Here is a 25,155-nt window from a genome sequence, read left to right on the forward strand (position 1 = left end):
GAACAGTTTCAGAAGAATAGGGATTAATTCTTTTTTTAATGTTTGATAGAATTCCCCTGGGAAGTCATCTGGCCCTGGGATCTTGTTTTCTGGGAGATTTTCGATGACTGCTTCAATTTCCTTGTTGGTTATGGGTCTGCTCAGATTACTATTTCTTCCTGGTTCAGTTTTGGTAGTTTATACATCTCTAGGAATGCATTCATTTCTCCCACATTGTCTTATTTGTTGGTATATAGTTGCTCATAATATGTTTTTTTTAAATATTTTATTTATTTGACAGAGAGAGATCACAAGTAGACAGAGAGGCAGGCAGAGAGAGAGAGAGAGAGAGAGAGAGAAGCAGGCTCCCTGCTGAGCAGAGAGCCCAATGTGGGAATCGATCCCAGGACCCTGAGATCATGACCTGAGCCGAAAGCAGCAGCTTAACCCACTGAGCCACCCAGGTGTCCCAGCTCATAATATGTTTTATAATTGTTTGTATTTCTTTGCTGTTGTTTGTGATCTCTCCTCTTTCATTCATAATTTTGTTAATTTGGATCCTTTCTTTTTTGTTTTTGATGAGTCTGGACAGGGGTTTATCAATTTTATTAATTCTTTCAAAGAACCAGCTCCTACGTTCATTGGTCTCTTCGACTTACTTTTGTTTTCTATTTCATTGATTTCTGCTCTAATCTTTGTTATTTCTCTTCTCCTGCTGGGCTTAGACTTTATTTGTTGTTTGTTCTCCCCCTCTCTTAGGTATAAGGTTAGATTGTATATTTGAGACATTTCTTGTTTCCCAAGAAAAGCTTATGTTCTATATATTATCCTCTTAGGACTGCCTTTGCTGCATCCCAAAGATTTTGAACAGTTGTGCTTTCATTTTTATTTGTTTCCATGAATTTTTAAAAATTCTTCTTTAATTTCCTGGATGACCTATTCATTCTTGAGTAGGAAGCTCTTTAGTCTTCACGTATTTGGATTCTTTCCAACTTTCCTCTTGTGATTGAGTTCGAGTTTCAAGCCATCATGGTCTAAAAATACGCAAGGAATGATCCCAATATTTTGGTATTGGTTGATATCTGATTTGTGACGAAGGATGTGATCTATTCTGGAGGATGTTCCATGTGCACTAGAGAAGAATGTGTATCTATTGCTTTGGGATAGGATGTTCTGAATATATCTGTGAAATCCATCTAGTCCAGTGTGTCATTTTTTTTTTTTTTAAGATTTTATTTATTTATTTGACAGAGAGAAATCACAAGTAGATGGAGAGGCAGGCAGAGAGAGAGAGAGGGAAGCAGACTCCCTGCTGAGCAGAGAGCCCGATGCGGGCCTCGATCCCAGGACCCTGAGATCATGACCTGAGCTGAAGGCAGCGGCTTAACCCACTGAGCCACCCAGGTGCCCCTCCCAGTGTGTCATTTAAATCCCTTATTTCCTTGTTGATCTTTTGCTTAGATGATCTGTCCATTTTAGTGAGAAGGATGTTAAAGTCCCCTGCCATTATGGTATTATTGTCAATGTCTTTCTTTAGTTTGTTATTAATTGGCTGCTCCCATATTAGGGGCATAAATATTTACAAGTACAATTATTAGATCTTCTTGTCAGATGGATGCTTTAAGTATAACATAATGTCTTTCTTCATCTCTTATTATAGTCTTTGGTTAAAAAGTCCAATTTGTCTGATAGAAGGATTGCCACCCCAGCTTTTTTTTTGATGACCATTAGCATGATAAATGGTTTTCTACCCTCTCACTTTCAATCTGGAGGTGTCTTTGGGTCTAAAACAAGTCCCCTGCAGGTAGCATATTGACGGGTCTTGTTTTCTTTACCCAATCTGATATCCTGGGTTTATTTTGTTTGTTTGTTTGTTTTTTGTTTGTTTGTTTTTAATTAGAGCATTTAGCTCATTTACATTCAGGGTAACTGCTGAAGCATAAGAATTTAGTGCCATTGATTGCCTGTAAGATGACTGTTACTGTATAGTGTCTCTGTTTCTTTCTGGTCTGTTACTTTTGGGGTTTTTCTTTGCTTAGAGGACCCCTTTCAATAATTCATGTAGGGCTCATTTGGTGATTGCAAATTCTTTTAGGTTTTGCTTGTCCTGGAAACTTTTTATCTCTCCTATTTTCAATGCCAGCTTAGCTGGATATAGTACTTCTGGCTGCATGTTTTTATCATTTAGTGCCCTGAATATATCATGCCAGTCCTTTCTGGTTTTCCAGGTCTTTGTGGATAGGTCTACTGCCAATCTAGTTTCTATCATTGTAGGTTACTGACCTCTTGTCCCGAGTTGCTTTCAAGATTTTCTCTTTGTCTCTGAGATTTGTAAGTTTTTCTATTATATATTAGGATGTTGACTTATTTTTATTGATTTTGAGGGGGCTTCTCTGTGCCTCCTGGATTTTGATGCCTATTTCCTTCCCCATATTAGGGAAGTTTTCTGCTATAATTTGCTTCAATATACCTTCTGCCCCTCTCTTTCTTCTTCTGGGATCCCAGTTATTCTAATATTGTTTCACCTTATGGTATTACTTATCTAATACTCCAACTTGTAATCAGTAGTTGTTTATCTCTCTTTTTCTCAGTTTCTTTATTCTCCATCATTTGTTCTTCCATATCACTAATTCTCATTTCTGTCTCATTTATTCTAAGAGTTAGGGCCTCCATTTTTTTTATTGCACTTCATTAATAGCCTTTTTGATTTCAGGTTGGTTAGATTTTATTTCGCCAGAAAGAGATTCTCTCGTATATTCTATGCTTTTTTTAAGCCCAGGAAGTATCTTTATAATCATCACTCTGAACTCTAGTTCTGACATCTTACTAATGTCCATGTTGATTAGGTCCCTGGCAGTCAGTGCTGACTCTTGAGGTAAATTTTTGCATCTTGTCATTTTATCTAGAGAATAGATGAATGAGAGAACAACATGCTAAAAGGGTAATGATGACTCTAGAAAAATATACACTTAACAAATCAGAAGAGACCCAAAACCGAGGGAAAAGGAAAAATAAATAAATAAAAGAATTATGATCAGCCTGTTGAACAGAACAGAGCCACACACTATATTTTGGTTGTATTTTGGTCTGTTAGAAGAAACTGCTATCCAAAATTTTAAAGAAAGAAAAACATTATATATATATATATATATATATATATATCCATATATAATCATATATAACCATATCTATATATAGAGATATGGTTAAATACAAAGAAGGGATAGAACATGATTGTAAAACTGAAAGTTAAACAAGATTTTAAAAAGAAATTGATATGATAAGCAACTGATTGATGAAGGAAAGAAGGAAAACTTAAAAAAAAAAGAAAAATAGAAAACATAAAGATAATTAAAAAAAATTACTTTGAAAGATTAAAGAATCATGGGGGGGGTGGCATGGATTCTATGCACTGTATTCCCCTAGGCCTGGAGCTCTGCAGTTCTCATTGGCCTTGGTTGGATGTTCTTATTGATCTTCTAGAGGAAGGAGCTCTTGCAATAATTCTTAAATGTCTTTGCCCCCGGTGGAAATGCACCACCCTTGCCAGGGTCCAGGTTAAGTAATCTGCTCAGGTTTGCGCTTGGTAGCTTTTGTTCCTTGAAAGCTTTCCATACAGCTTTAGAGGATGAGAATGAAAATGGTGGCCTCCCAATCCCTGGCCCTGGAGGAGCTGAGAGCTTGAGGCCCCACTCCTCAGTGCACCCTCATAGAAAAGCAGTCTATTACAGCAAGTGTTCCACCCCCTTCTTAGACACTGTAGTGATATCCCTCACTGGAGAAGACTTCTAAAAGTTCTGATTTTGTGCTTCTCTATTCTATCACTTGTGGTAGCTGGCTGATGGAGGCTCCCTCCCCCATGGGGTCTATCTTCCCACATATCATCTCAGATTCACTTCTGTACATGTCCCACCTTCCAGAAAGTGGCCAGTTTTATGTTCATAGAATTGTTACTATTTTCTTTGATCTCTTATTGATTTTCTAAGTATTCAGAATGATTTGATAGCTATCTAGATGAATTCCTGGGACCAGATGAAAATTAGGTCTCATTCCTCTAACATCTTCCTAGCCTACTGGTTTTTGTTTTGTTTTGTTTTATTGTTTTTGTTTTGTTTTGTTATTGTTGTTGTTTTAGATTCCACTTATGAGTAGAATCATATGGTATTTGTCTTTTTCAGTCTGACTTATTTTACTTAGCATATTACCCTATAGGCCCATCAGTGTTGTTGAAAATAACATCACCCTTTTTATGGTTGCATAATATTTTATTATATACATATATTATATATCACATACAGTTTTTTTCTTTAACTATTTTCTATTGATGGACACTAACATTCAAAAAGCAGAATCAGGGGCACCTGGGTGCCTTAGTGGGTTAAAGCCTCTGCCTTCAGCTCAGGTCATGATCCCAGGGTCCTGGGATCGAGCCCCACGTCAGGCTCTCTGCTCTGCAGGGAGCCTGCTTCCTCCCTTCTCTCTCTCTGCCTGCCTCTCTGCCTACTTGTGATTTCTCTCTCTCTGTCAAATAAATAAAATCTTAAAAAAAAAAAATCAGAATCAGACCTATAAATATAGAGAACAAACAGATGACCTCCAGAGGGCAGAGGGGAGGGAGTTTGGGCAATTGGTGAAGGAGAGAGGGAGATTCAAGCTTCCAGTTATGGAATAAATAAATCTCAGGAAAAAAAGCACATCATAATGACCATAGTCATATTCTAATGGCCATAACAAGAAAGATGGTAGCTACACTTGTGGTGAATATATCATAATGTGTAAACTTGTTGAATCCCTAAGTTGTATGCCCAAAACTGTGTAACATTATGTGGGAACTATACTCAAATTAAAAAAAAAAGTATTAAAAAATTGGACGAGTGCAGTCTAATACCAGATATAATTTATGAGAAGTATAATGGTTTGGGTATAGGAGAGCTATTATCAATTTTCTTATTGTAATAATAGGAATATACTGCTTTTACTTGAGTTTAACCCTGACCTAACAGGAGAACATTAAAAAATAAAGGCCCCATTTTGGTTTCCATTTTGGAATTAATCTCTTCAAATTAGCTTCTGCTCACTGATGTATAACAGAAATATAACCTTAGACATAATTTTTACTACAGAATGTTTTATAACTGTTTACAACATTATTCATACTTGAGGCATAAATTTATTTTCTCTTATCTGATTGAGGTTGATGGTTTAGTCATAATAACTTTCTTTAAAAGAAAATATATCTGTTTTGGCCTCAATATAATCATGGTAAACAATTATTTATTAAATTATCCATAAATACAGAATGATTGAAACAAATATAACAACAAATGAATCAGTGATAGCAAACAAATACAGTTGTTTGGCCACTAAAAACCATCTTTGAAGACTGACTATAATAGATTATTATTGTAATACATGATGATATACAAAATTATTTTATTAATGTTAAGTATATTTAAATTCAAATGACAAATAATTTTTCCCTTATTTTAAGCATTATGTAAAGTAGAAAGGAACTTTATGTAATAGAGCTACCTTGTGTCAGGACAGAGAATGATCTTCAAAAATCAATGAATGCTCTGCTTCATTGCCATTCATTATCATCAATTTCATAGTGTGACTATTTAGTCAGCTTTACAGAGAAAGGTAGTACAGGGGAATCATTTAGAAATATGTTATTAAGTCTACTTAAGAAAAATATATTTTAGAGTACAGTACTTAAGCTAAAAGTTTTTTAATGCCTAATGGGAAACAAAGTGCACTAAAGACTAAGTGGAAAGAATGGATGTTAAATTTTGGCTATAGAGAAAAAAATAGATGAGTAGATTTAAAAAGAAAACGAGGTCCAGTCAAATAAGCTATACTTATTTTGTACTCTAGTCCTTCTCTGAAACTTTTCTGGGATAGTAAATAAGTCTATGACATGCTGCTTTTAGACGTAGCAAAAAGATTTACTGTAATATTTAAGAAATGTGGCACTAATTGGAACTATTTCATAATATTGAATATATACAAATATGAAAGTATAAACTTCTTACATACTAAAAATAAAAATATAAACATGAAAATACATGAGAAGAGTGGAAAATTCTTATAATATATAAAAATGTAATATACACTAATGCAACACAACTTTTTCTAGAGATAGTTCAGAAAAATATTTTAAATATATCATGTGGTTGATATTAAATTTTTAAGATTATATTAAGAAAAAACAATATTTTATTTTATTTAAGATTTATTTATATTCATTTGAAAAAGAGCATGAACAGAGGGAAGGGGCAGAGGGAGAAGCAGACTCCACACTGAGCAGATTGCCTGATGCAGAGCTCAATTCCAGGATCCCGGGATCATGACCTGAGCCAAAGGCAGGTGCTTAACTAAGTCATCCAGGTGCCCCAGTGCTTTCTTTTAAATAGCATAAAATGTAAATGATTTTTTGAAAAGCCCTATTTTAATGCACTAGTTTCTATATATTTGCAAAAAACCAAGAATATAAATTTACTTATACAATTCAAAAAATTTAATTTAAAATGTTCACACTGTTAGAGAAAAGTTCCAAAAGAATTATATATGTGCAAGTATTTATGTATGTATGTAGACACATATTTATCCAGTCAGAAGATGTTTAAGCATTTTAATCAATATTTTAATCAATATTTTATTGATTAAAATTAAATCAATAATTCAATTTTTTTCTTGCTTAGTTATTAAATTTATAGAAGAACATTCTAACATGTAATCAGTTTTCTTTCATCCTTTTGATCCAAAGATCATGGTTCACTCTTTTTTTTTATTCAATAGAATCTGGAGAGCTCAAGGAGACTTCATAAGGAAACCTAAGGTTTTTATTTACAAATTCTGCATAAAGTCCTCTCTCAGAGAAGTTTCTTGGCTCATAAATAAAAATATGTTCTCAAAACATAAAAAATCACAACCTTAACATTTCTCTTAAAGGTGTGGAGCAATTTTTAACCTCCTCTTTTAAAATTATTTTTAATTTAATTATGCACTGATTTTTTTCCTTAATGTGAATTTTTTAAGTTTAGTTTTGTTTCTATTTAACCATATTAGTTAAGATATCTATAGGGAGTATCTTCCCTGAACCTTTCATTAATTTCAGAATGCAAAATTTGTCTTTAGCTTCTTTAATCACATTGGACAAGTTATAAACTAATTGAATAAGCAATATATCATGCCATCTAATAAAAGCTTCCAAATTTCAGAAAAGATGAGAGTAGCAACTCTCAGATGTCTCATTATTCATAATCTAACAGAAAGCTTAAGGTATGAACCAGGAATACAGGTTGGCATACTTCTTCTCAGCCTTTTTAAAGAAGAATAGCCCTGCTTGCCAGAGATTTCAGAAAGTGTGAAAAATGATTTTGTTTCATTTAATCACACATTGTAGAAATCTAGAAATCAATATAATTAAAAATTTTGATCCAAGTATAAGGAGCTTTAAGGTAAGTTTAACATTTTAGAAAGGAGCATGAGTTTGTTAAGTATCTCTTTAACTCAACTAATTAAGCCCACTTTCATCTAACTGGGGCTTTGTATTCTCTGGACAAATGTGTTTTAAATCAACGAGTTTGCTAAAGTCCTTCATATGTATATTTCAAGTTTCAATATGATAAAAAGAAATCTTTTAGAAGATGCTCTGAGATATCTATTGTTATGAGACAGACAGGCACAGGCAGCTGTAAGTGCCCTGGTAGAATAAGTTAATTTTATTTTGTATGATTAAAAGTAAATCACCTTGGTGGCTTGAATAGTCATATCTAATGCTCTGTTGGAGGACAAGACATAGCTTTGGATGTGCCTGCATATATCTATACCTGGGTATCACTCCATTTAGAAAGCCATTTGTAATTAAGAAATTTTTTTGAGAACCATAAGACAATCATTATTTCTCTAATATGCAAGCACATTCCAGGATATACATTATTGTTTAAGGTTTTATTGGCAATGTAATGTAGTAAAACAATTAAGAGCAATATTAAATACCATAAAACATTAAAGGAACTGGAGATTATTTTAATGTAGAACAGTCTTCATATAGGGTATATAAATTGAACTATAATTTCATAAATAAGGGGGATTTGGAAAAGTGAAGAAGATAACAGCATACGCTAATATAAATGGAAAAAGAGTTTAATATGTGAATAAAATAACATGGGTAAAATTTTGAAAACGCCAATATCATCAAATCAAACCAAATGCACTATACTGGTAAATAGTAAATTCTAGTGGAAAGTGGTAGATTTGTAAGTATATACTTCCCATTTTTCCTTTTTCTAGTAATAAAACCCCATTCCTGGTAAGAGTTAGTACATTGTCTTTACATGATACAAGGAAGAATAAGTAATCCAGACCTAGCCAAATGTCCTAGTCCTCTGGGCAAAGTGATTTGTTCATAGAAAACTGAACACAAATATGTCAATCAGATAGCCTCTATGATTTTTTATTCTGAGAAAGAATTGATGAGATTTCTGGAGATAGATATAGTCTTGGAAAAATCAATTTGCCATTTGGCTTGGCCTTATTTGGCAACTTTAATATTTCCATCTACATTTGTTTAAATCCAGACCTCTGCATGAAACAAGGAAATAAAATCAAGGAAAATGGAGTCCAGACATTAGAGAAAAAGACATCATTTTGGCATTTGAATATCCTTGCCTGACTTTTCAGTTATATAAGACAAAAACATCTCCTTCTTCCTTTTGTTTCTTTAATATGCAACTAAAATAAATTTTAAACTTAGAATGGGTATAAATAGAGGCAAAAATTTGGTCATGGAGGTGAGAAGGTGTTTAGTGTATTTAATCAGTATTAATAAGTCACTTTTTGAATATTTTCCAGGATAATAGTGTACATATTGAGGAAATGTCTTCCTGATATTCAGGAAGGTGCATGGCCAAGTGTCATCTTAGAATACAGAAAGTGGTCAATCAATATTTCTGGATTAATGAGGAGTTGAATGGCTATGCTATAAACAAAAAATGAAATACATCTTAATCCTCTTGTTCAGTGAAAGTATTTGTATGTCCTGTTTCTTTCCTTATTCTATCTGCTATGTACTTAGTTATTTCTATCCCAGTATAGAAATCTATTTCTATCTTAATATAGAAATATAATTTGAGTGAAGAAATAATACATAACAAAGTCTATATATGAAAAGGGAAATATTATCTTAGTGTTTGTGTTGGACACAACAAAAACAAAACAGACCTAATAGAATAGAAAGACCATCCATTCTCTAAAATTGTAATAAGGGAGAGGAAAAACAAAACAAAACACCAGTACTGTTTGGTTGATAGTCTGATTTATATCTGAGTGTTTAATTATCAGAACAATAAATAAATTTTTCTTTTGTAGAAAGCAGAAAGTTAAATGTAGGGCAGTTAATGATGTCGTGAAATGAACAGAATATTAGCATCATCAAAGCTAGGTTTTAAGAAAATCAACCTTGAAGCTCTGCCAGAGAATGAAGTGTGTGTGTGTGTGTTCGTGCGCGCGCGCGTGTGTGTGTGTATGTGTACATGCTCAAATATTGAACAGGTACTTTCTAGGTTTAGGAGAAAGTAACTTAAATATATTTTATGGTTAGCACTTCTCTGTGCATTTAGTCTAAATTCAAGAGTTATGTGGGGTTTTATCCTTCTAATCTCTCTGATGCAATATCAAATAAATGTGTAATCAACAAAGCTGATAGATCTGCCCATAAAAGTCTTGAAAAATCTGTAGATTAGAAGATAAGCTGGGGCGCCTGGGTGGTTCAATAAGTTAAGCCGCTGCCTTCGTCTCAGGTCATGATCTCAGGGTCCTTGGATCGAGTCCCGCATCGGGCTCTCTGCTCAGCAGGGAGCCTGCTTCCTCCTCTCTCTCTCTCTGCCTGCCTCTGCCTACTTGTGATCTCTTTCTGTCAAATAAATAAAATCTTAAAAAAAAAAAAAAGAAGATAAGCTGGTCAGGCTTATCTGCCACCAATGCAAAGGGCCTTACAAGGCATAAGCAAGGGGTCTAATTGGTTAATAGATCTAATAGATCCTGGAAGGATCTGCCTCCAGACTCATTCAGATTATTCACAGAATTCAGGTTTTTTTGCTTTTAGGAGTGAGGTTTTGGTTTCCTTTCTTGTTCTAAAACCAGAGACCACTCTCAGATTTTATAGGCCTATAGCATTCCTGGTCACATGGTCACCTTCATCTTTCAGCCAGCACTGGTGGATTGAATCCTCTTTGTGCTTCAAATCTCTCTGACTTCTTCTGCTACCAGCCTGAGAAAACTTGCCCCTTTATAAGAATGAGATTAGATTATGCACACACAGACAATGTCTCTACTTAGTCACCAAATTAGTAACCTTAACTACATCTGCAATATAAAAGATATTTCATATATATTTTGCCCTTTTGCCATAAATATAAAATAAGCACTGATGTTATGTCAGAGGCAAAGGTTACAAAGCCATCTTTTTTTTTTTTTAAATTTTGGTAAGATCTACACTTTCAACAAATATTTAAGCCCATAATACAATATGGTTAATTCTACAGTGTTGTACAGCAGATCTCTAGGACTTAATCATCTTGTAAAAATGAAGTTTTATTCTTGTTAAGCAACAAATTTCCATTTTTCCTGAAAACCATGATTCTACTCCTATTTCTTTGGGTCTATTTCAGGTACCTCATATAAGTAGATTCATGTAGTTTTTTGTCGTTCAGTGACCGTGTTATTTCACTTAGCATAAAGCCTTCTGAATTCATCCATGTTGCCATATAATGACAAGATTTAGTTATTTTTAATAGCTGAGTAATATTCCATTAAATATATGTACCACATTGTCTGTATCCATTCATTCATGGGTTGTTTCCATACCTTGGTTACTGTCAATAATATTGCAGTGAACATGGGCATGCAGATAACTCTTTGAGATCCTGATTTCTATTTTTTGGGAATATACCCAGAGATGGGATTGCTGGATTACAAGATAATTCGATTTTTAATTTTTGAGGCACCTCCATATTATTTTCATTGGGGACACAGCACTTTACATTCCCACCAAAAGTGCACAAAGATTCTAGTTTTTCACATCCTCACAAACACTTGGTGTTTTGTTTTGTTTTTAATAAAATAGCCATCTTAACAAGAGTAAGGTGATGTCTCATTGTGATTTTGATTTGTATTTCCCTGATGACTAGCGATGTTGATCATCTCTTTATGTACCTGCTGGCCATTACCATGTCTTGTTTTGTTATATCAAATTCTTTGTTCATTTTTTAATTATTTGTGTCTTTGTTCTTTTTTTAAGATTTCTTTTATTTATTTGAGAGAGATAGAGAAAGAGAGCATGTGGTGGGGAGGGGCAGAGAGAGAAGGAGATTCTTCACTGAACAGGGAGCCCAATATGGGGCTTGATACCTGGACCCTGAGATCATGAATTGAGTTGAAGGCAGACACTTAACTTACTGAGCCACACAGGTGCCTTGTGTTTCTCTGCTCTTGAGTGTAGGTGTTCCTTAATTGTTTTGGAGATTGAATTCTTATCTAATATGTCATTTGCAAATATTTTCTCCCATTCCAGGGTTACCTTAAAATCTGTTGTTTCCTTTGCTGTACAGAAGGCTTTTAGCTTGATGTAATCCTGCTTGTCTGTTTTTTCTTTCATTATTAGTGCTTTTGCTGTCATATTCAAGAAATCATCTCCAAGACCAATGTTATGAAGACTTTCCCCATGCTTTCTTCTAAGAGTTTTAGAGTTTCCTAAACTGCATTTAAGTCTTTAATCCATTTTGACTTGATTTTTGTGTTGTCTATGATAAAGGTCCACGTTCATTCTTTTACATGTGAATATCCAGTTTTCCCAAAACTATTCTTTTAAATATTTAATTTATCCATTTGAGAGAGAGAGAGAGTGAGAGAGAGCATGAGAGAGAAGGTCAGAGGGAGAAGCAGACTCCCCACAGAGCTGGAAGTCCAATAGGAGACTTGATCCCAGGACTCCGGGATCATGACCTGAACTGAAGGCAATTGATTAACTAACTGAGCCACTTAGATGCCGCCAAAACTATTTGTTAAAGAGACTATATTTTCCTCATTGTATAGCTTTGACCCCTTATCAAAAATCATATATATAAAATTTCTGGACTCTATTTTTCATAGACTATGTGTCTGTCTTAGTGTGGTATGCCAGTAGCATTCTATTTCATACTATTTTGATTACTGTTGCTTTGTAACATGTTTTGAATTCAGGAAGTATGAGTCTTTAAGCTTTTTTTTTTTATGTTTTCTAGTTTTGTTTTTGTTTGTGCTTTTTAAAAGCTATTCTAAGCACTTTGTGATTCCATATGAATTTTAGGATTGTTTACTCTATTTCTCTATAAATGCCACTGGAATTTTGATGGGCATAACTCTGAACAAGGTCCATCTTAACATTCTGCCTGATACAAGGACAATGCATTTTCAGACAAGTTCTGATGTTCAAATTAATTTAATAGCAGAACTGCTTGTTAGCAGTTAGTTAGAAAAATAAAAAGATTTTTAAAATCAGTTTTCTGTTTCATTCCACAGGTTAAATTGTCTTCATTTTCTTAAAGAATTGCATATATATTAGAAAGATTTCCATTCATTGGTTTTCATATTTTATAAAAAATGTGTTAGATGATAAGTGACTACTTCAAAAGCGTAAAAATATTTTTCTGATGATGACAAAGAAGCTACTAAAGCATAAAACCATCAATAGGCATAATTGCTAGTCCTTAAGGAAATAGTTGAACAAATTTAAACTGATGTTATAAAGAATATACAAAAATCTTATGATCCATGCTCCCTCAAAATTTGTCTATAAGATATGAATAAGGTATTTTTTATAGTCCTCACTTAACCCTGAATAATTGGTAATTTAAAAAATTTATAGTTATTTAGTAGGATTGTAAATAATTATTTTCAGTAGCTATAGAGAGGTTCAATTATTGCAAGTTAAACAGATCAGAGAATTTTCAAGGATAAATACAAATTAATATTTCATTAGAAAAAATGTTTACTTTTTAAACTTTTTGGATGAAAGAGTTAATTCAAAGATATTTTACAAGAAATAAGGTTTAACTATTATGGAAGATAAGTTTAATAGTGGATATATATTGTTTGAAGATATTTAGGTGAACAATAAATATAATTTTTAAGTAACACCAAATATTTATATAGGCCATTGAGTATTTTTATGTACTCAAAAAATTAAATGAGTTATGCAATAAGTAAATTAACCATATTAATCAGAATGCAAATGACACCATTAAACTTAACACTTGCACAATGATCACAGATGCAAGTCCCCAAGTTCAAATTTTGCATTGGTAGTAAAAATTAGAAGGAAGTGGGGAAAAAAATGCAGACCTAAACATTGATTAATCCTCAAATATATATTACTTGTTTGTAAAATTAGTACATATTGGTACTTTTTTGTCAGGAATAAGTCTCATCCTCAATTTTTTATTCTTTCTTTCTTGCCTTTTTTTTTTAAATTTTTTCCACTGCCTCACAAGACAAGTCTAAATATATGGATTTACAAATGATGCCTGTTTCCAAAAAAAAAAAAAAAGGTAAAATACCAGATAAAGAAGACCTGAAATGATATTGAATGTATGTTAACAATATTAAATATTACTAAACTGGAGGTGCTAGTTGCAATATACTAATTTGGTTACTTATATTAAGACTTATCCTAATTGGTGTGTCTTAGTATGTGAATAAATGTACATTTAACATATATATAAATACATATGTGTATATGTATTGAAAGATTTGCATTCACACATATTTATGAGTTAGAGTGAAAGGAAGTATAGCCCTCTGAAAGACTGTAGATGATAAATTCCTAATTGGCAATTTATAGAGAATACAATTGAATATTATGGAGTTGATTTTATTTATTTAATTTAGAGACAGAGAATGTGAACTGGGGGAGGGATGGAGGGAAAGGGAGAGAGAGAATCTCAACCAGATTCAGCAGAACCACAGATGGGGCTTGATCCCACAACCCTGAGAGCATGACCTGAGTCAAATCAAGAGCTGGATGCTCAAGTGACTGAGCCACCAAAGAGCCCCTAGAATATTCATTTCTGTGTTAAATCAGTTCAATTGTAAAATTTTTATAGGCTGTTTCAAAAATTTATTAGTAAAAACACATTTATCTAGCAAAGTAAGGGATGGAAAACAACTAATTTTGACTTTTACTTTACCCATCATTGCATTAATCCTCAATGACTGAATTATTTGGGAGATTTGACAGTTCTGCTTCTAGTTGGATATTTACACGTGAATTATCAGGAAATGATAGGCCAGTCAAAAATCATCCACTATTGGGAAGGTAGAATGCTTGAATTATCAGATAAATTCAGTTTTTATAAAGAATAAACCAAAATATCAGTCTAAATATAGAACCACTGTAGTTCCTGAATTATATCCTTTGCCTGTCTTCAGTTAGCAATTTAATAGAATAATTGGCTAGATTTAGAGCTATTAAAGCACAACCTTAAAGAAATAATTTTAATTCTTGATAGCATAGCAGACACATTCACTAGTAATAAAAGTGGCAAGATCTATTATTGAATTTTATGACAGAATATAGTGAATTATGGAGAGATTATAATAAATGTGGTCTAAAATTCTCAATGGAAATATGCATTTGCATACCTTAAGAAGATCTAAGGAAATGTATTTTCAAATTTTCAGCAAATAATATTGAAAATAAAAAATGAGAGAAAATTTGAAACAAATTTGGTCTGTTTACTCTATTGTACTTATTTAGTTAATTATGAAAATATCACCTGTCAAAATGTATCAACACCACCAAGAACTCCAATGTGATTTGGTTATAACAATATGAGTGTTTTATAAATGGCTATATATTTTAACATTTCAAAACCAGTTTGAATATATTCACTTAATAATTATGTGCTTAATTACTTTAAAATATGAGCTCTCTCAGTATTGGCTCTGCTTCTTAATTCAGTGACATGAGCTATGGGTTCAAAGTCACTGCTACGACTGTTTCTGATCATCCTGCTATCAAAAGATCAGACAAAAATAATGACGACTGAGCTGATAAGTCGAATCAGTTTTTATATTGGTTCAATTAACTGTGCACATGCTCCCCAATTATCCTTATACAAGATATGGGAAATCATTTTAAATGACAGTAAAATGGTACAGAGTAAAACACAAAAATAGCCATTAAATAATGCTTATTTTATTGCTTTTTTAAAAGGTTTTATTTATTTATTTGACAGATATAGAGAGCACAAGTAGGCACAGCAGCAGGCAGAGGGAGATGGAGAAGCAGGCCTTCCACCAAGCAGGAAGCCCGATGCAGGGCTAGATCCCAGGACCTTGGGATCATGACATGAGCACTTAACTGACTGAGCCACCCAGATACCTGTATTTTATTGTTTCTTGAAAGAACATAATAAATATATGATTTAAGGACTTGAATTTTTCTTGGTGAATTTCAAACATGTTATTATACACACCATGAAAACATTTCCATTTGTGAAATAATATTTGGAAACAGTAAAATAGTAAGTGAAAGTTTATTAAAAAGGAAGGGGCTCTATTATATTATATCACCTCTTGAAGTCAAGCATTAGGAGGTGCACTCAATGCCCTTTGCTTAATCTCATGGCCTGTCAGCTTTAGTTTTTCCATTTCAGCAATATAACTCTCACAATATTAGTTACCCAGGAGGCTTTATTTCATATCACAGAAGCTCTCTGATTTATATAATCACAGAGATTTCCTATTTAAGGTCAGTTATTATGTTATGTGTCACATCTCTTAAAAATTAAATATAGCCATCTTTATCTTTCTGCTTCACCTGAAGAGCCAGTGTCTCATGCTTATTACCCATCACATAAATTGCTCTTTAAAATGAATTGGATTTATTTGGCTTAAAAAAAAAACTTTGATATTTAAATTAAACACAACTTTAATTAAATTTGTACTTTATGAGGAAAGGCAATAATCTTTCACTATTACTAGAGGGAAATAGCTATAATTGTGCCCACTATTTCAAAGATGATCTATTTTTTTTTTTTTTACCTATTAGTAAGAAATATGTCAATATTCTGGCAACTGCTTTACAAGTTATCTGTATTTTTTAAATCAAATCTGTGTTAATTTCTAGTGTAAATACCAACTTTTGTTTTTATAATTATAAAACTTGTTTTAGTCCTTATTTGATGAAGATTTTTCTGGTTGTTCTTAATTTTAATGTAGCTAATTAAGTTTTTAAATAATATTTCATCCTCTAACACAAAACTAAAATGTTTTCAGTAAATTGAAATAAAGTAAAATATTTTAACATATATACATGTTACATGACCACTGTGAGTATATGATTTGGGAATGGAAATTTAAACCTTTTCTCTGTTCTTTTATAGATATGTGTCTATAGGCTTATCACTTAATAATATTTTTGATCTATAACTGGGAATAATAAATTAAAAATATAAATTAGCACAGAGCCTGAAATGTTGCAATCAATCAAAATAGCTGTAGTTTAATTAACCTTCCTTTAATTATAAAATATTTTATATAAAAACTCAGGTTTTTTTGAAAGTCCAGTTGTATCACTTTGTTTAAAATTTGTCCTAATTTATTTTAATCTGTATTTCCAATAATAATTTGTACTTCAGTTTACTGAAGTTTATGAGTGTTAAATGTGTAGAAATGAGTGAGAAAGCAGAAATTATAATCATAGAATTTTATAATTGTTATGTATCTTAAAGATCATCTCATCCAGATGAGACAGAGACTAGTTACATAAAGCCCATAAAATTATAAGCAGACTATTGATTAGAACTAAGTTATAATGGTGATATTAAGCAATCTACCTAGAAGGCCAAATTGTCCTAAAATATATTCAACTCTTAAACTTCTATTACTTTCTTTTTAAAAATAAATGTATATATTTTTGATGAATAATTATAAATTATTGAAAATTTATGTTCTATTAATTTGGTAGAAAATGAGTATGTTCTTCATCACATCTTTCTTAATCCCTTCCTTTCTTCACTCCCACTGATTACAGAAAAGAACAACTAAGTATATTTATTTCTCTGAATTAGTTCCATTGTATGTGTAGTTGTTGGGAAATTACCATCTGTTGAATCTGTCATTATAGGAATTCAGAACATAATTTGTATAAAATTGTGTTAATTATAATTGCAGTATAACAAATTACCCTTGACTTCTCTGGCTTATAGCAGCATTTATTATCTCAGATTCTGTGGGGCAGGAAACTATGTGCTGCTTATCTGGGTCTGATGGCTTTGGATACCCAAACAGCTAACTTCAAGGGAGCTAAAAACAGCAGTCATCTTAAGACCTTCTAGAGAAAGAACCCTTTCAAGCTAACGCATGTGGTTGTTGGCAGGATTCAGTTTTTTGCACACTATTGACCAAAATCCTCCTTTGTTTCCTTGCTATGTGGATATTTTCACAGGAAATTCACATTTCACAAGATGTTTGTCTTCATCAGAGTGAGAAAACAAAAAAGTGTGTGAGAGAAAGAGAGAAAGGGAACACAATGGAAATGACAATCTTTTGTAGTGTAATCTTAGAAGTAACATATAATATAACTTATGCCATGTTATACTTATTTGAAGCAGGTCATCAGTTCTTGCCTATATTCAAATGGAGAGTTTTACACAGGGTATAAATATCAGAGAGTGCAGAACATTTGGATCCATTTTGAAAGCTGTCTATCACAGAAATTGTAAATGAGGAAGTGATTTTAACAATTCCTAAATTCTTCACATAATTTTTCCACATTCATGTAGAAGTGATTTTCTTAAAAAAATGATCAAGGTGTCTTATTCTAAGTAGTTCATCTTTTTGTTTGATACATTTTTTTAAAAAAATTGTTGAACTTCATGATATCCAATGAATTTTTTTTTTTGAGATGAGTGAAATTTTTATAGAAGCTGATATTTAAGTAATGGTAAGCTTGTAGGATGTACTTTATATTCCCAATTTAGAGTTGAGAATCTATGTATATTTTTGTTTGCTATTTATTTGTAGCTTTCCCTTCAAATTCCAAAACTCACTTTATCACTTTAATTTTATATTGTGGCAAACATACTAAAATCAGCTTAGCACAATGAAAGTTGAAGAAAATTTATTTTGATCTCAGAAGCACAAACTGAACCTTCAACACATAAAAATATATAAAATATTCCAGCAGTGTGTTTTTTAATTACATGAAGCTTTCACTAACCTGGATGTATTATCCATTGTAGTATAGACCAAATGGACTCGTTTTCTACTCCCGAATACCAGACTCATTGAAAGAATATTGAAAATGTAATTCACACAGATGAGAATCTAAGAGAAGGAAAGTGGATTTATTAACTTGGAAACCAATAATCTCAGCAATTACAATATTTAACATAAAATCAGGAAAATGTATAGTTCAAAAATATTCATAAACTTAGCAAAGAAAATTATAAACAAAAAGCATGATAAAGTATAATCTGGATGTCTGAGCAGCATGTTTTGCTTTAAAACAGAAACATGGATTACTCTTCACAAATTTGGGGGAAACTCTCATGAATTTAAATTTTTGTTGGAAGGTTAAATAGAATGATGAATAGTGAATGTATTTTACAGTCAGGTGACTTTCGCCTTATATTTATTTTGGGTTTCATATTCATTTTATATCATGAGACATTTAGGATCTTGATTGCATTATTGAAATAATAATTATGCAAATGCAGTTAGGATAAAAAGAAACAGTGTAATTAACACACTGCTATAAAGCCTTCCCAAGCAAACGCTCAACAAAAGTAGGATACAATATTTGAGGAGTAGAACTTCCATTTGCATAAATCTTGTTCTATTTTTTTAACTTATAATAAGATCACTAATCCAATACGGATGTAGACAAACTAGAAGGTGCAAATAAGCAAACAAAAACATTTTCACTTTAAGTTTATGAACAGGAGATAACCACAATTACCATTTTGTTGGATGTTCTTTCAGACTGTATCCAACTTTTTTTTTATTAAATTAATTTATTTATTTTCAGAAAAACAGTATTCATTACTTTTTCACCACACCCAGTGCTCCATGCAATCTGTGCCCTCTATAATACCCACTACCTGGTACCCCAACCTCCCACCCCCCTCCATTTCAAACCCCTTAGATTGTTTTTCAGAGTCCATAGTCTCTCATGATTCACCTCCCCTTCCAATTTACCCCAACTCCCTTCTCCTCTCTAACACCCCTTGTCCTCCATGATATTTGTTATGCTCCACAAATAAGTGAAACCATATGATAATTGACTCTCTCTGCTTGACTTATTTCACTCAGCATAATCTCTTCCAGTCCTGTCCATGTTGCTACAAAAGTTGGGTATTCATCCTTTCTGGTGGAGGCATAATATTCCATAGTGTATATGGACCACATCTTCCTTATCTATTCGTCTGTTGAAGGGCATCTTGGTTCTTTCCATGGTTTGGCAACTGTGGCCATTGCTGCTATAAACATTGGGGTACAGATGGCCCTTCTTTTCACGACATTTGTATCTTTGGGGTAAATACCCAGGAGTGCAATTGCAGGGTTATAGGGAAGTTCTATTTTTAATTTCTGGAGGAATCTCCACAGTGTTCTCCAAAGAGGCTGCACCAACTTGCATTCCCACCAACAGTGTACGAGGGTTCCCCTTTCTCCACATCCTCTCCAACACATGTTGTTTCCTGTTTTGTTAATTTTATATCCTACTTTTAATATAAACACTGTGGGGAAAATACAGATATAAAATTGTTTCTGCATCATAGACACACACAAGAAATTTAAGGTTCATATTTTTTCCTCTTCATTACTTTCTTAGCTAATTTTCCCACATACACTTGCTTCTAGGGATGGGAAATTGCAAACTTTTATAAGTAACAGAACAAGGGAAATTTGAATGAACATTAAACATTAAAGATTTGCATATTATTAATTATGTGGAATGGCCCACACTAATAATTACAACAAAGTACATGATTCATTGATTTTGCAAATAGTGTAATGATGTATCTTTCAGGGAAATATTATTTATAATATTTATACCCCTCTGGGAGGTAATATATACCTTTGTGTTTTCTACCTCTCCTGTTTTAAAAAAGAGAGGTTTTTTGTTTGTTTGTTTGTTTTTAAAGATTGTATTTATTGACTTGACAGAGAGGGAGAGACAGCGAGAGGGAACACAAGCAGGGGAAGTGGGAGAGGGAGAAGCAGGCTTCCCACTGAGCAGGGAACCTGATGCAGGGCTCAATCCCAGGCAGACACTTAACGAATGAGCCACCCAGACACCCCAGGAGACTTTTTTTTTTTAAATACAATGTTATTCTATTGTTTTATTTAGTTAAATAATTTGTAATTAAAGAGAAAATATCTGTAATTCTATACTTAGTGATAGACACACAGACACAGACACACACAAATATGTGTGTCTGTGTCTGTGTACCTAGGTGTGTGTGTACATATATGACATATATGGACAGTAAATATGACTCCAGACTTTTAAAATTGTTTTAAAAATTATATCTGTATTTTAATTCTAGTTATTTTATACTAATGATATAATGTATAATGTGTCACACAAAGTATAAAGTTGTTATCATTTCAAATACTAATTATATATCATGTCCTATTAAGTATCCATATTTATGAAACAGAAGTTTGGTAAGAAATCACTAACATAATTGGATTTATTAATGTAACTGTAGTTAGAAATTTTCTAAAATAAAAAAATCATAAGTTAAACTCTAATGGACTGCTATTCTTAAAGTTGTATCATTAAAGTGTGTATATATATATACACACATGCACATATATATGCATATATAATATGTATTATATATGTGCACATATACATTACTTCACTATGCCACTAGGAAAATTAAACTGATATTTAGCTTCAGTAATAGAGAGGTGAAGAAATTGCTCAAATCGACTGAATTTAGAACTAGACTCTCAAAATATTCTTATCTAAATATCCATTTCAATCTTATGCTACTCTTTGAGAACTTATTTAATAGATACTGAATTTAATAATTCATTTAATGCAACTTCCTAATTACTAGAGATTGAAACTAGGACTTGTCTTAGGAAGTTTAGGTGACCTGCAAATTGTTACTTTGCTAATATTCGTATTGGAAGGATACATCAGGATCCCTTAATTCCAAACCTTTTGCTCTCTTCTCCACATCAAACTGTTATCTTCTCTTTTATTTTAATACAAAGGTACTCAATCTCCTTTTGAAAAGATGTTGGGATTTTGAACACTAATGATATAAAATGTAATATAACATTAGCAGTATATATTTAGAGTCCACCCCAATGCCCAATATGTACTTTGGTATGAATCTTGTGATAATTTAAGCTCATTCTGAGCTTGCTACCTCAAAAATGTCAAACATCACTTTTTTGGGAAGGGTGGGGTCGAAAGCTTTAAAGAATAGTGAATTATTCTTCAGATATGCATATAATACTAGTAAAAATATTGTCTATAGCAGTCAAAAATAGAAAAAAATCTATAATGTCCTTTAATTTGTTACTTGGATAGTGGGAGATTTATTAAGTGCTTAAGTGGCTGACTGTCTGATAAGCTTTGAGATACATTCACATGAAGTCTGTCCTCACTGGGCTTACAGTCTAGCACAGAAGATACAATCAAGCAATATGCATCAAATGCAGCTGTATTACTTAACCTAAGTTAATTGGATTTGGAAGATATTTTTCAGTAGATGTGTCATTAATCTGAGATTGGAAGGAAAAGTTTCAGTCTGATAGAACAAGTATGAAGCTCCCCAGCCAAGGAAGAGATGCTTAGGAAATGTTAACATGTCCAAGGTCATGAAGGACCATAGGTCTATAGGTCACAATGAATCTCAGTGTCATTGCCTGACTGTCTGTGTTCTCCCCAAATTCATATATTGAAATTCTAACCTCCAAAGATGATGGCATTAGCAGGTGAGAATTTCTGAGATGGTTAGGTAATGATGATGGAGCCTCCATGAATGAGATTAGTGCCCTTAACAAGAGATCTGAGAAAGCTCCCTTGCCTCACGCTGTGAGGATACATGAAGTCTGTGACATGTAAGAAGGATCACACCTGACCTTGCTGGGGCACCCTGATCTCAGACTTCCAGCCTCCCAAATTATGAACGACACACTTCTGCTGTTGATAAGCTACCCAGTCTGTAGTATTTTGTTATAGCATCTCTAATAGACTATGGCATTTAGAATCCATACTTCAGGAGTTTGAGGTTTATTCTAAAATCAAAGAGAAACAATAAAGCATGTAAAACAAGAGTCATGATCCATTTTTAGAAGAATTTCTCTAGCGGCACAGGGAAGCATCAATTGAAGAGTAGTGGGATGGCACCCAATTAAGCCGTGGTAATAATTTCAGAGGAAAGTCATTTTTCAAAACACTAAAGCCATTGTGGGTTAAGAAAGGCAATTAAATTCAAGTCCTCTGCTCATTAAAGGAGGGGAAGGGGTCAAGTTCACCTTCCAAGTTTCAACATGAGTTACTACTGGGTTTATGGTAGTATTCTTCACTAAGATTAAGAACTCAGGATGAACAAGGCACTAGGAATATAATAAGATGAATTTTCACAAGCAACTCACACCAGTTTTTCCAAAACAGAAATGATTCATGTAGATTCTGTAAAATGTTGAGAGAATTCTTGGGTGGTATCATTATTTAAAGAAAAAATATAAATAAAAATATACTGAATTGGGAAAATGTTAAAGATACAGTAAATAAAAATATTGCAAATCTACACCTACAGCATACTATAAAAATGTCTGAAAAAATCTACACAGCAATATTTATGGTTGTATGGTTTATGTTTTATTCTATTCACTTTTATTATACTAGTTCCCAAATTTCGACCACTGTATGCTTCCTTAATGAAAAATAAAGTAGTAAAACATTCATCAGATGCTTTGTTCTTGTGTACTTAAGACAATAATCCAAAAACCTGAAACTTGTTATTTTGTCTCACCATATTGTTTTTCACTATTTCAATTTTCAGTTTTAAGCATCTTATCTGTATTTTAGTGGTACTATATATTAATAATAACACTACTTATGTATTCCTCTACTAAATATCCTTAACTATGCTTCCATTTTTTAATATATTTTCATAATAGCATTTGGTTTCTTGTCAAATAGCATTACCCTTCCACCAGTTCTATTAAATATGTAACTTTTAAATGTCCTATACTTTTCTTTAGCAATGTTTAAGATACAAATACCTCTGTAAAATTTGCAGAGGTACTTATTAGGTAGTAGATGATTTTTAAAGAGAACTTACATATATTTGTGAGATAACTGGCTAAAGTTTTCTGCCAAAATGCTCAACTCTAATATCTAACCCTACCCCCTCACCACACACACACACGTAACATTGATCACATGGTGACAAAAGCATTGACTGGCAACCAGGAAACCAGGACTAACCATGACTTTTTTCAGGTAACAATAAAGGAAAAAAGTCAGATATACTAAAATAAGCTATGTTTGAACAATCATGTAATAGAAGTGTTGTGTGATTATAGTTATGATTCTCATGGATATATAATTAATTTAAGGGATGTTCAATAAGGGAGAAAGTCAAAGCTAATTCAGAGCACAGTGGTCAGAATATCATGAAAAATCTTTAATTTTAACACATAAACAGGTGTGGAGTTTGGATATTTCTAATTATGATAGTAACACAAAAAACAATGCAATGGAAATACTAGTTGGCATGTTAATTTTAATTTGTTTCTTCTCATTGTTATTTTATTTTAAATTATAAGTCGATAATAATTTGCATCTTGCTTTTGATGGATTTTGCAATTGCTTCCAGTTTGGTATATTATGAACAAATCTATTATAAACATATGCTTTAGAAACACATATGCACTTACATGATTACCAGAATAAGCTAGAGGGTGTGAGTGGGTTAATAACACCAACTGTTACATATGTGGTAAAGCCTTCTGCTTGTTTTTTAAATATACATATTATTTTTGTCTAACCATTTGAAAGTAGATTATTTACATCATATACCTTAGTCCTTAGTACTTTAGCATTTATTTCCTAAGAGCATACATTAAGGGGTGTAATTTATGACATATCAATGTTATTACCCAGAAGTTTTCCAAATAGATATTGAATATATACCCTCACCATGAGAGTTCCTTTTTATTGTTGTCCTCAGGGTATGAGTGCGAAAATCTGCGTATGTGTGTTATAATCCATTCTAGTCATTATATGCATTATGTCAGTGTGGTTTTAATTGATATAATTTTTATAAAATAATGTTAAGCACATTTTAATAAGTTAATTGGATATTATGGTATTCCATTTTGTTAAGCACTTCATCAAATTTAATTTCCAACTAAAGCAGAACCTAAGATGAGTTCTAGCAGTTATTTGGAAAGTGATCCAAGGAAGGCTTATTAAAGAAATGGTAGAGTAAGAGAGGGAGAAAGAAAAGGTACAAAAGTCTGTGTAAGTGAATGGATAACTGTTGTGGGAAAATAGGAATGAATTCACTGGAGATTGAGAACACACTTCAAAATTTCACATTTTGAAAAAAAAATTCACATTTTTGGGCTAAATACATTGGGTTATGGAATAGGCAAAGAACATTCCCTCAAAGTGTCTATGTTTCAATTCCCAGAATCTGCAACTATTTTAGGTTATGTGACAAGGAAGAATTAATGTTACATATAGAATTAAGGTTATGGATCAACTGACATTAGAGATTAGTTTAGACCCCCCCAGGTGGCACAAGGAAGTCACAGGGGTCCTGAAATGGGCATGGGGGAGGCAGAAGTGTTAGAATCAAAGATGACATCTTGAGAATCTATCAACCTGTCGTCACTGGCCATGAAGAATGAAAGGGGACACAAATTAAAATATGCAGGTAGGCTAGAATTTGGAGAAGGCAAGGAAATGGACTGGGCCACGGAAACTCCAGAAGCAGCATTAGTCTAGCAAGATACATTTCATACTTATAACCTATAGAACTATAAAATAATAAACTTATTTTATTATAAAAAACAAAATTTGTGTTGAAGTGTTATAGAGCAACAGAAACTAGTATAAGGATTTGTCTATTATATCTCATTCTT

Source organism: Mustela nigripes, chromosome 2 (genome assembly GCF_022355385.1).
Source record: "Mustela nigripes isolate SB6536 chromosome 2, MUSNIG.SB6536, whole genome shotgun sequence".
NCBI classification, from domain to species: domain Eukaryota; kingdom Metazoa; phylum Chordata; class Mammalia; order Carnivora; family Mustelidae; genus Mustela; species Mustela nigripes.